Source organism: Talpa occidentalis, unplaced genomic scaffold, assembly GCF_014898055.3.
Source record: "Talpa occidentalis isolate TD23 unplaced genomic scaffold, MPIMG_talOcc4v2.1 talOcc4.2, whole genome shotgun sequence".
Taxonomy (NCBI): domain Eukaryota; kingdom Metazoa; phylum Chordata; class Mammalia; order Eulipotyphla; family Talpidae; genus Talpa; species Talpa occidentalis.
The window spans coordinates 66735525-66748364 of NW_023602073.1; the positions used below are offsets into that span (position 1 = coordinate 66735525).

Below are 12840 nucleotides of genomic sequence, written 5' to 3' on the forward strand. Positions count from 1 at the left end.
TAAAAACTGTACATATTAATAATATCTTAAAACCTCAAAATATACATTTTTATATATGGGGCCAGCAAATCTTAAGAAGTTACTTACATTATGCATAGTAATATATCCTATCTGACAGGAATTGAAAAAATTGATATATAAAATATTATTGAGAAAAAATAGAAAAAATAAAATGTTATTGATTGATATAAAATATAATTTTAGCTTCAGATAGACCAAAACAATTCACCAGACCAATTTGCTAAACCAAAGGAGGAAGAATTGGTTATATTATGTGCCCCGTTGCCTAGTTTTAACCCCATTTACTGCTATATTTAATGATGAAAACCTTTCTTAACAAACGGTGTCCCTATTTTCTTTTAGCTTCTGTTGCAAACAGTGTTAGAAATTATATTTTTTTATTTGGTGGAAAGATGTTCTAAACTTCTAATGGGCATGTTGTATCTAGAGAGAAAACCAGGCCAGGATATTTTTGCCTGGATATGCCTGATTTTTAAAAATTGTGATGATGTTTTTTAATGAATGGGCACCTTTCTTTAGAGGAACAGTATTTCTGGTAGAATTTTTGAAGGTATTTTTGGAATTCTCAAGGTTGTCTAATATGTGGCAGAATTAGTACTTTAGAGCTAGAAACCCATGGAGATGATTTAGCCAAATTTTGTCATTTTTACCAACAAGGAATATGTGGGACAGCAGGGACTCCATCGTGGTCCCACATTCCTAGCTACTAGTCCAGTGCTCTAGAATCTTACTCCCCTAATACATTTCTCGTAGGCTGTTGACATTTTTAAAAAATACTATATATGGCCCATTGTGATCTGAGAATAAAAATGCTAACCCTGGACTATCTCCTCCTACTTTGCTCCTTTCCTCTTTGCACCCTAAAATTAAATTCTTATGAAGAGACTGAAAAGATTTTGTCCTGGGCCATCTCTTTTGTCCAGTCACCAGCTGTTTTAGTCACATCCGGAGTCGACTAAGCGGACAGGAGTCTTGGGCTGGAAAAATAGGGCTGGGTTTGTCCGAGGCAGGCAGAGGACATCCACTGTCGGGGAGCGACTGCACATTGGTCCACAGCCAAGTGAGCAGACAGGGGCCCTCCTTTTTTTTTGTCATCAAAACAAGTAGCTCCTCTGAGACACCTCAATACATAATTAGGTGTGTTTGTTTACACTTGGGAGACAGAGGGCTTCATGTCCTCGAGAAGTACAAGGAGTCTGGAAGCACCCACAAACAGATGTCAAAAATGTCCATTTCTGGCGAGTTTATTGCTGTAGCCCCAGGAATAAACACTGAAGATGAGACCCCTCTGAAGGGGTGAGTGTGTGTTGAGAGGGGAATTATCAGACAGAATAGAAAGTGAAAGGAGTTCTTTTTTTTTTTTTTTTTTTTCCCCTGATTTGCTCTAGTATTTGTTTATCTCCTACAATAAGGACAATTTCACTATTTGGCTTTGACTGTTTGAAGACTTTTGCCAAATGCTTAACAATCTGTAGGGTTTGGTTTCTTATTTTCTTTCTTTCTTTTTTTTTTTTTTAAACACTTTGAGAACAAGGCTTTATGTAACTAAGACGTGTTTGTTTTGTTTAAATCACTCAGAAGAGAAATCATCTCTTGTCCATTGTTAAAAGAGGTTTCAATCAAAGGAAAATTCTACATATTCTAAAATATACAAACACTTCTTTGAAATGGATGCCAAATCAAACGTCTAAAAGGGCCGTTTTTCTTGCAGAAGTTTTGAGTTAATTCTGTGTGCAGAGCTTGAGTGGAAAAACTCTGAGATTGTCAGAGGAGTAAGTTACTAAAACACTACGTTTGCATTCGGAAGTTACGTAAGGAGCATTGTCTGAAGATAATACATGGTTTTAGGCTATAGGCTAGCAAGAAAGAAAAGCTATTTTCAAAGTGAATCAGATTTTCAGTCAAATGAAAGATAGTTCTTTTTCTGATGTTATTGGATATAAACACCCAAAGTGAGTAGGCATGCCAGCCGGCACTTGTTAAAAAATTCAGTTGACATGCCCCTCATGCGAAAGAAATAACCATTCTTTTCCCTACCAGGATTTTTATTAGAATGACAAGTAATAGACACTAATAAGGCAAGCCTCATGGGGAAAGGGTCACCAGTTTAGGAAACCCAACAATTTCATTTCAGGTCTGCCTCTCATTAGCTGTGGCCTCGAGACGATATATGTTTTTTCTTTGGCTTCGCTTCATTATCAGTGGGTACCTGTCATACCTACCTCACAGACGTTTTATGAAGGTAAAAGCAGATGTGTATAAAGACAATGACACTTCAAAAACAGTGCATAAGCTTGAGACATTATTTTTTTTTATTCAATCATTGTTTTTGAGAGTCAGTGTTGATGTGGGGCAGGGCAGCTTGTTTGGGACTGAAAAAGGAAGAAAAAAGTTTTTGGCCATAGAAAAAGAGAGCAAACCAGGAAACAGGTTAGCACAAGAGATGCACCTCAAACTGGTGGTTAGAGTAAACTGTGGCTCTGGAGCTACCTGGACCGCTTTAGTTCCAGGTAAGCAAGATATAGTAGCAGGAAAGGTGGTTGGCTGAAGATGGACAGATATCAGAGGGCACACACAAATTGCAGGTAGAGATGAAGATTTAGGTCAAACAGATTTAGATATCATCCTTTTACCCGATGCATAATTAAATACTTTCTGTATATCACTCTAAGAAGAGCTACTATGCATTTCAAGGTAAGTAGTGTAGCATTCCCGCTCTCAAGGAATTTCTAGACTAGTGGAGGAGATAAGTTAGCTCCATCTGAAGTGCATGCCTGTTAGAGATACAAATGAAGACCTAACTAAGCAAATAGAGAGCAAGGAGAGCTTACTGTGAGCTAAAGCAAGAGCCTGTGAAGAATCTTCAAAGCAGGAAGGGATTGTGAAGTAGATTTTAAATACTGCTTAGAATTTAAAAGGGACTGAATAGCATGGGGGTGGGGATAATGAGGGAAGATGAAATAATTCAACCAGTGCCCCAAAGGGGGAAAATAGAGGGTAGACAGAAAATGGAAAAGGGTCCACTTTGCTTGGATTGTAGAGTTCATGACGTAGAGTGAGAGACAAGACTGGAAAGGTAAGTTGAGACACCATTGTTATTTTAGCAAATGTTGGTTGTGTGCCTAATACAGACATCAAGCAATGTATACACACCTGAGTGAAAAGCATAACACAAAGTCATGGCATAGATAGACAGTCATGCATAGGTGATCCTGAAGAACCAGAATTTTGAACAAGACAAGGATTCAGGAACCCAGATCAGCCATGTGGGCAGAAGATGAAACATAAACAAAAGTGGACCTAGATTCTGAGGCAACCTTCTGTCATAACCAGGAAGCCTCTTGTGTTTTCCTCCTGGGGCTGGAATCAGTCCCTGGGCATGATGAGTTCAGGCCTACAGTGAGGAGCAGGTAAGTGGATAACTCTGACTCTAGAAGGAGAGAGGGCAAAGATAAGGATGGGTCTGAGCAGGATAGTTTGAAACTAAAGCCCATGACTTCAATCGAGAGTAATGTATTAGACCTGATATGGCTGTTTCTTTGGAAATGACTTAGAGAAACTGGACAACATTTTGTAATCAGGTTTAAGTTTGGCGTCTTGGGGTATTGGGTAATTTGAGTTACATGCTTTAAGACCCAGGATGACCTCAGGCCACTGGATGAAGTATGCCAGGCACTAAGCCTTTTCAGGTCTCTTCTGGGGAATTACATTAGAAAAAAAGCTGTGCCCCAAGCTTGTCATGTTTTCAGTGATACAGCCTCAGGGGAGACTGCTTGAAGCCTTTACCAAGACCTCTCTAGATCTGAGTTAGGCTCATTGTAGGGATATTTTGAAACAGGATTGGTTTTATCGATAGTTTTAGAGGAAAAGATGTATTGCTACTCTGAGATGCAGCGAATTGAAGCTCAGCGGAAAACACAGTGTGTGCATTCAGGGGGATGGTAGAATGTGGTCTCTCATGATTATTTGAGGTCCTACCCTCCTCACCCCTTTCCACTGCTATAGGCATTTCTCTTCTCAGTCCTGATGTTTATGGAAGAGTTTGAGTGGCCTGGAGCTGGGTGTGTAGAGTTAATTGGAAATTTCAGGATTCTGATTCTCATGTCTTCTTTAGCTTGAACCTGATCTTTTCCGTTTCCTCCATCTCTGCCTCTACTAGTTCAAATAGTACGAGTTAGAAGAAATGTCCTCTTGCGATGGAATCATTGGCTATTTGCTGTGTACTTTGGCCAGTTCTCACAAGATTCTTACCCAACGAGAGAACCTGAGGAATATAAAACTGGATTTGCTCTGATAGTCACTCAGAGAGAGCATCAGTGGTAAAGACTATATGAGGTCCTGGGGCTAAGTCAAGGATGGCAAATAAATGGCATGTATCAGCCTCTGTGTCCGTATCTCATCCCCATCTATACATGGGACCAGGTGCCTCTCCTTTGACAAGTCCATTCCAGGAATATTACTGATAATCCATCAGAACCCCTTTCGTCATTGCCCTCCAGGTAGGCCAAACCATTAGAATTTGAATAAAAATTAATCCAGGCACCGTGGAAGAAGCTATGGCAGCTGAGTCCCACAGGCATGGGGCCAGTTCCCAGTCTCCATTTACTGGTCTGTAACCTTGAGGAAATCAGGTAGCTTCTTTGAGTCTCAGTTTGTCACAGTGTGGGGTTAGTGTAACACTGCCTACCTCACAGGGCAGTAGTGAGCATTAAGTGTAGGGAGTGCTTCGGTTAAGATCCTCTGTGGAGAAGAGCCATGGCCTCTCGGTCATTTGGTTAGCCATGCTTCCTCTTAGTATATTTTTGTAACACCACGGGCAGACTATGATTATTAAGTCACTTATAGGATCCCTACAGTTGGGGAAAAGCAAAGGCGGCCTGTTAAGCAATAGCTGGTGCTGGTGCCCAACCCAACACCAAGCCGCCTCTCAAGTCAGAGCATTCCTGAACCATGGTTTAGGCTTGCTCCCAAACTTGAAAGAAATGTTCCTCAAATTTTTCCACTGAAGTACCCCAAAGGGCAGAAGAAACTCCAGGGCCCCTTCATTGCCCCTACTCTTGCCAATCCGTTGACCTAACCAGAAACAACTCCAAGTCTGGCAAGGAGAGTATTTTCATATCTCTCCTTATACCTTAAAATTGATGGGCTTGTACTCTATGGTATGCCTATCTTTGTTTTAATGTAAGAGAACTGTTTTCTCATATCAGTCAGGTGTCCCTCTTTAAAAGCCCTCCCACATCTGCCCCCTTCTTGTATCTCACGCCCTGCTATCAGCTGGGCTTTGGTGTCCGATACACAATATCTCAACCAGTTCATAAATTTCTGCTTTTAATGTAACCTCACTTACCTCTAGCACAGACCACAGGAAAATATCAGGCTGCCTCTCTCCATGCAGGTTTTTGGGGAAAGATTTACTTAGGAACAATTTATCATTTAGTTGCAATTTTAAAAATAATCTTAATTGATCACATATGTTATCAAGTAAGAGCTGGTCTTCCAGCCTTTGCCTCCCTGCAGATTGCCCTTCCCCCACGTGCGCACGCGCACTCGGTTCTGCCAGAATGTCAGAAAATTAATTATGCCACTCTCGGCAGATACCATCACAGGAAAGCCTCCCCCAGATTTAAGATAAGATTACTGATGTTGAAGCTGTTATTTTTAGGAGGGAAAGACGATTGCTTTTAAACCTCTTTCCCTCTTTTTCCTAGTTCCTCCTCTCTTAATTGTGGCTCCATGTTTTGGTAGCCATAAGTCATTAGTGGTTTTTAATTTCTCTGAAACTGAAATAAGGTCTGAAAGGGTGGATTTGTCCCTTTTTTCCTTTTTTTTTTTCCCCTGGCTAATCGGAGGAACGCAACCACATCTGAAGCCACTTGGCTCATTATGAATTTCATGGAAACTGATTCTCTGAAAGTGTTTCCATATGTGTGTTCCCAATATATCCCATCCTCTCTAAATGGGAGCACAGACGTGTGCATGGGCTGGAAATGGCTTCAGGATGTGACAGAGCAGTCATATGACCGCCACGGCACCGTGGGTGGCCCCTTCTGAAAGACACGGTGTCCTGGGTGCTGGCCTCCTTCCTGCAGCGGATCTGGTTTCAAAGACTATCCACCCTTCCGAGCCTTTAAAAAGTTCTTAATCAAGACCTAACTAGAAGATCTCTCTGATTTTTCCTCCATTTCAAGCACCCCCACCTCGCCTCTGGTTCTTTCCTTCTCTCAGCCTCTCCCTCCGTGTATCGTGCACACACACTCCCACATCTACTGCCTGCCTCCTTTCTCTTCACAAAGAGGAAATATGTTATTCCAACAATATCCTCAAAATTTGGGTGGGTTTAAGGAATGGTTGAAGTTTCTGAAAGTTGCCAGGTTTTTTTTTCCCCCCTCTTTCCTTCAACTTAGCATTCTTTCTTAGCCTTAGAATCAGCTGGTCTTTCAGAATTTGTGAGCATGCAGTGGAAAAGTACAATTCATTACAACACGGAAAATAAATATTTATACTGGGTAATTGAGGCACTTTTCCTCTCTTTTGCAAAACTATGGAGTTTGCTAGTCTGACCTTTCATTATCTTTAAAAAAATTGACTTCAAATTCTCATTTTGCTCATTTCTTCTCCATCAATAGAATCCACTGCATTTTTTTCCCTCATAGGGTATACTTTTCTAATTATCATCTGGTGAAGTTTAAAGTAAAACTAATTTAGTGATAGATACTTGATCATTTTAGTGTGAGGAGACAAATTCAAGGAAATTAAGGAAATTTATATAAACTCCCTTAAAACCTCAGTGGAGAAAATGGCAAAGTAATATTCTGCATATAGTCTAGAATTGATTTTCAGATAATGTTTACATAATATTTTTGTTTCTCCTGGAAACTGTGTTAGTAATTCATCCTTTCAGCAAATATTTCTCAAGCATACCCATCTTTTTCCTCAGCACTATACTCTGTACTAGGTGATCTAAAAGCAGGATACAGGGTTCTTATTTTTAGTTTGCTTTATCTTTAGTTTAAAAATGAAAATACTTATTTAAAATCAGCGATAACAATTTAAAATGCTTGGAGTGGTAAAATATACATATGCAGCTGGCGAAGACATATATGGATAAGAAAAGATTATGGTAAGAATTGTACATCACCTTATGTAATGGTGAGCTTTAAGGACAGTACTTACCATGGCCATGAAGAGAGAAGAGAGGTGGCTATGAGTCTGGAGAAAGCATGAGCAAAGCTCAAGTGAGGATTCTGAGTATGTGTCTGAAGAGAAGGCTTCATACTGAGAGTAGTGGGGCATGACCTTGGAATAATAGGCTAGAGAACTCTGAATATGCCAACAGCCTCCTCATCCTGTCCCCCTACCCCGCCTGCACCTTCATTGCAGAGTTGCTCAGTCACACCTTGTGGAAGATACTGACCTGTGCTTAGGGAGGGACACCTGTCTGTTTTTATGGCACTGCCTGGAAAGGTCATATGTGGAAGACTTTCTACTTACACACTTGTGTGGCCTGAAAAGGTAGCATGTAAGACAGAGAATTTCCCCTTCCTTGTGTGTTTTCATAGAATGCAGATTGAAGGAAGCTCAAGGCAGATCCTTCATGGTTTCCCATTGGCATGCTCCTTCAGGGCAGCAAATGCACAGTAGAACTGGGCTTGGGATGGAAAGCCACATTTTAATCTTGTGATAGCATTTGGTTCCACTGTGTTTCCATGCTTCATTTCATCTATCACACTCATCTACAACTCTTGATGATCATGACATCCTGGCTCTATATACCACCCTAGAGACTCAAGAAGGATGTGAGTTTTATCCTGGTACCTTTACTTGCCACTGCACATAAATACCATGACCTTAGTGGCAGCATTTGCCCCCAAATCCTGAGAGAGATGAGTGTGCTAATTAAGCTTCTCATAGGCCATATACTCTTGGCCTGGCCTCTTTCCCCTTCATCTCTTTTCTTTAAGGTGCCACAATATAGACCCAAATACAGATATTGGCTCTGAAGTGGGACAGGTACTGGGAGTGAAGTGGGAATGTCACTGGTGGCAACAGGCATCACTCACTAGTATCAGCTGCCAGTTGTCATTGTCAGAAACTGAGGTCAAGTGATGTAATGGTGCTTGGGAAGAGCTTTGAACTCTTGTTGAAGAGAGTTTCACAAGGTTTTAGGTGTATGGAATGGTATTAGAATTACATTTTAGGTTTGATGACGTTGTTCATTATTATATATTATATATATTATGTAAATAATAGTATATCTATTTTTTTGTGTCCAAAATTTACTATGTACTAGATATTGTTCAGAGTTCCTGATCCTTTGACTGATTTACTTACTCATTTATCTACCTATCCATATACCTATATTATAAAAAAATTCTAAGCTCTCTGACAGTGTTGTAGGTCCTAATGGATATGAGAGGAAAATAAATCATGACCTTTACCATTCAAAGCCAGCTTTATAATTGGAGAGAACAGACTAAGAAACAGCTAACATTCAGTGAATTTTGCCTAAGGGGTGAAAAGAGTGATAGGGAAAATAAATGCTATTGGAACAGGCATGAAGTTGGAAACTATGTACTAGACTGGCTTGGGTTGTGGAGGGCAGTCCAAATGTTGTAGAAGGGGGAGAAAGTTCTTAGAGGAGAACAGCTCTCTCTAGATCTCACGTACGATTTGTTGCAGTAGAAAGAATACCGTGAGGGAATTAACCAAAAGTACTTGGGCTTTATTTGAGATTTGTCCACGTAATAAGTTCTACCATTTTAAAGGCCCCAATGAAGCTTTGAACTTACCACCTCATTGCCGAGAGCATGATGACTTTTCATTCCGTGTGGTCTTGCACTCAAAGCAGACAGAAGACCCTGAGTACACCAGCCAACAAATCCTTCTCCTGTCCTCTGCCACCCCCCGCCTCCCCTGCTGGGGGCTCTGGGCTCCATTTGTCCAGGGGGCCATTCATGGGTATAATGTTTCCTACCCGACAGCCCCAATGGCACGCATCCAGTCTGTAATTCTTTTCAACCTTCTTCCTTTCATTTCAGAGATCCCCTTGCTCATTTTCAATCTACCATTATGTATTAAGGGCCTACTAAATGAAAAAAGGTACTAGATAAAGACCTAGAAATGTCTGGTATTATTGTTTTTAAGCCCTGAAGGGGAGACAGACAAGTACAGTAGTTCCCCTTTATCCAAGGTTGTATTTTCTGTGGTCAACCAAGGTGTGGAAATAATGACATTCAACAAGATGTTTTGAGAGAAAGCGAGCACATAATTTTTGTTGAAGTATTTCATTTTCTCGTGGTTTACAGTCCCCCACAAGGCATCTTTCACAGACTGCTTTCTAATGCGAGTTGTCTTGGGGTAGGCTTGACTTCTCACTAAAGAGCAAGCTGTAGATAGCAGAGGGCTGTCTAAATGCAGGCATCCCACCTATTTCATTTTTAGTTATCATTAATCTCTTATGGTGTGTAATTTACACATTAAACTTTATCACGTGTATAGGAAAAACACAGCATGTGTTGGATTCAGTTCTATCCACAGTCTCAGGCATCCACTGGGGAACTTGGAACCTGTTTCCCAGAGATAAGGTGGGATGCCTGCATTAGACAGACCTCTGCCATCTACAGCTTGCTCTTTCGTGAGAAGTCAGGCCTACCCCAAGACAACTTGCATTAGAAAGCTGTCTGTGAAAGATGCCTTGTGGGGGATCGCAGACCACGAGAATAAAGATGAGAAGGTCTCTGACATAGTCTTCCTTATCTTGGTTTCACTCCTGACCACCACACTTTCCATTTGCTCTGAGGATCCAAGAAACCTGTTTGGGTAAAGGCAGACTATTTCCTGTTTCCTCATAGGCTTTGGGGGGGCAAGACTAGATTTTTCTTTACTCCTAAATGGGAGTAAAGAAAATATTTGGTTTTTTTTTATTTGAGCTTCATGGGCATTTTATTAATACAGCCTTCCTCATGGATGTTAGGTTGTGAAAAATTGCTATTGCTGCTCTTTGAATGAGCAGAATTCTCACAGCTCTCTTTATGACACCTGCATTTGCTTGCCTACTGCCTGACTGTGGCTAGGAGAGTGGACAGAAGTTGTGGAGTGAAATGTGTCCATAGGAAACCAGCAAGTCCTAAGGGAATTCAACCCTTGACCTTGGTCTCATGCACATTATTACGCCCTGAGCAACTGAACTAATTGCCCACTATTTAGCAGATTAGATCAACAACAGGACCTAAAAGAGTTGTTAATAGTAAGCCAAAGATAGTAACTCAGTGGAGCAATGCCTTGGCACCAAAAGAGTCTGCTTAAATATTTTTAGGCAAGTTTGTTTAGATAATTATACCTTATATATAAATAAATATAAATTTATATGTATATATAAATATGTACACACATGTAGCCTATATATGCGTATATAGCCACTGTACTTTATCACTTTTAATCACTTTATTATTCATTAGTTATTGTTTTTACTTTGTCTAATTTATCAATTAAATTTTATCATAGGTATGTATTTATAGGAAAAAAGTGTATATGGGTCCAGTACTGTCTGTGACATAGCTATATGATATATATATATATCATATAGTAGTTTATATTTGCATCCATGTGTATATATGTATATGTGTGTGTGGGGAGAGAGAGAGAGAGAGATAGAGAGAGAGAGAGAGAGAGAGGAATTAAGACTGCAAAGTGGTTAGTATGGTCAGAAACCAGGGAGATTTTCCAGTAGCTCAGCCTCTCATGCTGCATTTTTGTAGAGTAAGTGGCTCCCCGTCTCTGGGCCGTAGTTTCCGTGTTTGTCTGTGGGTTAGTTTAGGATTATCTAAGTAATAAATGGGGTAGGTGGGGGTGGAGGGGTTAAGCTTTTCCACTAGAGTTGTCCAGTCAGCGAGTAGGGTGAAATGGGTGCCTTAGGGATTTTGGAGGCAGAGGGTAGTCTCACCAGTGTTGACATCATTTTATTTGTTGGTCTAAACATTCACCTAAATGTATTCTGTCCCATATCATGTTTGTTTACTGTACAGTGTACCCTGTCTTCAAGTTGTGTAAAATCAGCCCGTCGGGAAGATTTACCATGTTTATCTGGCTCTTCGAGGGACTCCTGGCAGTCCTGCTTTATTGAATCAGGAGGTTGCAGTGAGGAGTTTTAAACTGGCTCTTGGGAGCTCTGAAGCTACAAGGAAGCTCCCTGGGGTAGTCACTGAGCTTTGTGTAAAGTTAGACTGAGATACTTCTGGAACACTCTTTCATCTTGGCTCTTTTAGTAAGTAGATGTAACATTTTCTTTAGTTGATATAATTTCTAGGTCTATTTTTTTGGCTTTGTAGTTGTAATGTGACTGGTGATACAGGTATGAATGGTGTGTAGGACACAGTGTCAAAGTAAGCCAAGCCGGTTTCTAAAAACATCCTGTATTCACACACAAAACAGGAATTAGAGGTGTAGATACATCTTTAATGAAAGAAAATTTAATTAATTCGCCCCTGCAACAATCATCATAAATCAATGGCAGACCAGAAAAGGGGAGGTTAATGTGTTTTCTTTCTAAGTTTAGGATTCCTCCCATCTCCCCATTATACATGGGATTTCATGTAGTATGTAGCAAGTTGTTAATATTTCTTCATACAGAAATTTTTGCCCTATGTTTCAGAAACATTTTTTGGTAACCCGAAATGACTAAGCAAATTCCAGAAAATTCTGTTTTTTGTAAGTTATAAAAATTACCATATAATCCCTTTAAGGTCTGCCTTAGCTGTCTTTGCCCAGAAGGAATTAATCCTCAAGACTTTACAGTCTCAGATGAAGAGAAGTGATTGGTCAAAATTCTGTAAACCTCACAGAAATCTGTTGCATTGCTTTCTATAAACCACAGCCAGAGCTCATTCATTGAAAAATGAATGTCAATTTGCATTAGCTCGCATCTGTAAACCAAAAGGTACAGTGACCCTGGCATGCAATGGGTAATAAAAACATCAGCAAAATGTATCAGGTAAAAGAGAGAAAGTTGGGGGAGGGGAAGATGTTTAGGGAGAAGTTCAAAACCATATTGGAGTTTACTAGCTGGGCCCCACATAAAGGGTTTTAATGGGGCTTCTGCATCAAAATAAGGGAAACCACATGGAGTTTTAATTATGGCTACAGTGTGTTTTAAATACAAATACCCACAAGAAGCACTTTTTACATTGACAAGCCTAACTATGTGAGCACTGTGCTTCTGTGGGGGTCAGACATTGATGTTGTAAGTGTGACTTCTTTCTCTTTGAAATTGCTCACGTTATTCTGGTTTCTCTCACATGATCTAAGCATTGAACTTAATGCGTACAGAAGTAGCCTGCCTATAGCTATTAGCTCTGCCAAGTCAAGTTCACCTAGATGCTCTGCAGCGAACAGGCTGGCCGAGGAACATCTGTGGCCTCCGTGCGGGGCCTATATCCTGTAGGCAGTGCATATGCACGCGCTGGGCAGCCGGTAAATCTCATCTGCTCCCATTTGCGATTCTGTCATAATCACTGCTTCTACAGTTTGAAACTTAAGTTTGTCAGAATTTCGTATTTGGGAGGGGTTAGGTAGAGGCCATTTGAGGAGGGAAGAATTTATAAAAAGCAGAGAATAACTGCCTGGACTGTGTTAGTTTTGGTTTGTCATCTTGAAAGTGTTTGCTTCTGGTATTAGAAGCTGCTCACTAGCTTCTAACCCTCTGCTTATGGGCCTGCGGATTCCGGGAAAGTGCTGTTGAGGGGTGGGAACTGCTCTGCCTCCCCTTCCCCTAAGACTTTTGCTTCTCCTCCTATCTTGAAATTCATGGTGACAGAACATTAG

The 12840-nt window shown here is 40.5% G+C and overlaps 1 protein-coding gene across 9 annotated transcripts in view; it reads left to right on the forward strand.

The window, feature by feature from the left end:
- The window catches only part of RUNX2 (RUNX family transcription factor 2), a 294868-nt gene that overhangs the window by 105134 nt on the left and 176894 nt on the right, over positions 1–12840 (forward strand). The window contains exon 7 of one of the 9 annotated variants that reach the window (XR_008553226.1): positions 11046–11284. The exons of 7 other annotated variants lie outside the window; for them this stretch is intronic. The gene's annotated coding sequence lies outside the window, so the exon portion shown is untranslated. Of the gene's footprint in view, positions 1–2155; positions 2176–11045; positions 11285–12840 lie in introns of those variants that run through there. One more of the 9 variants, XM_054698840.1, reaches the window with a different exon arrangement.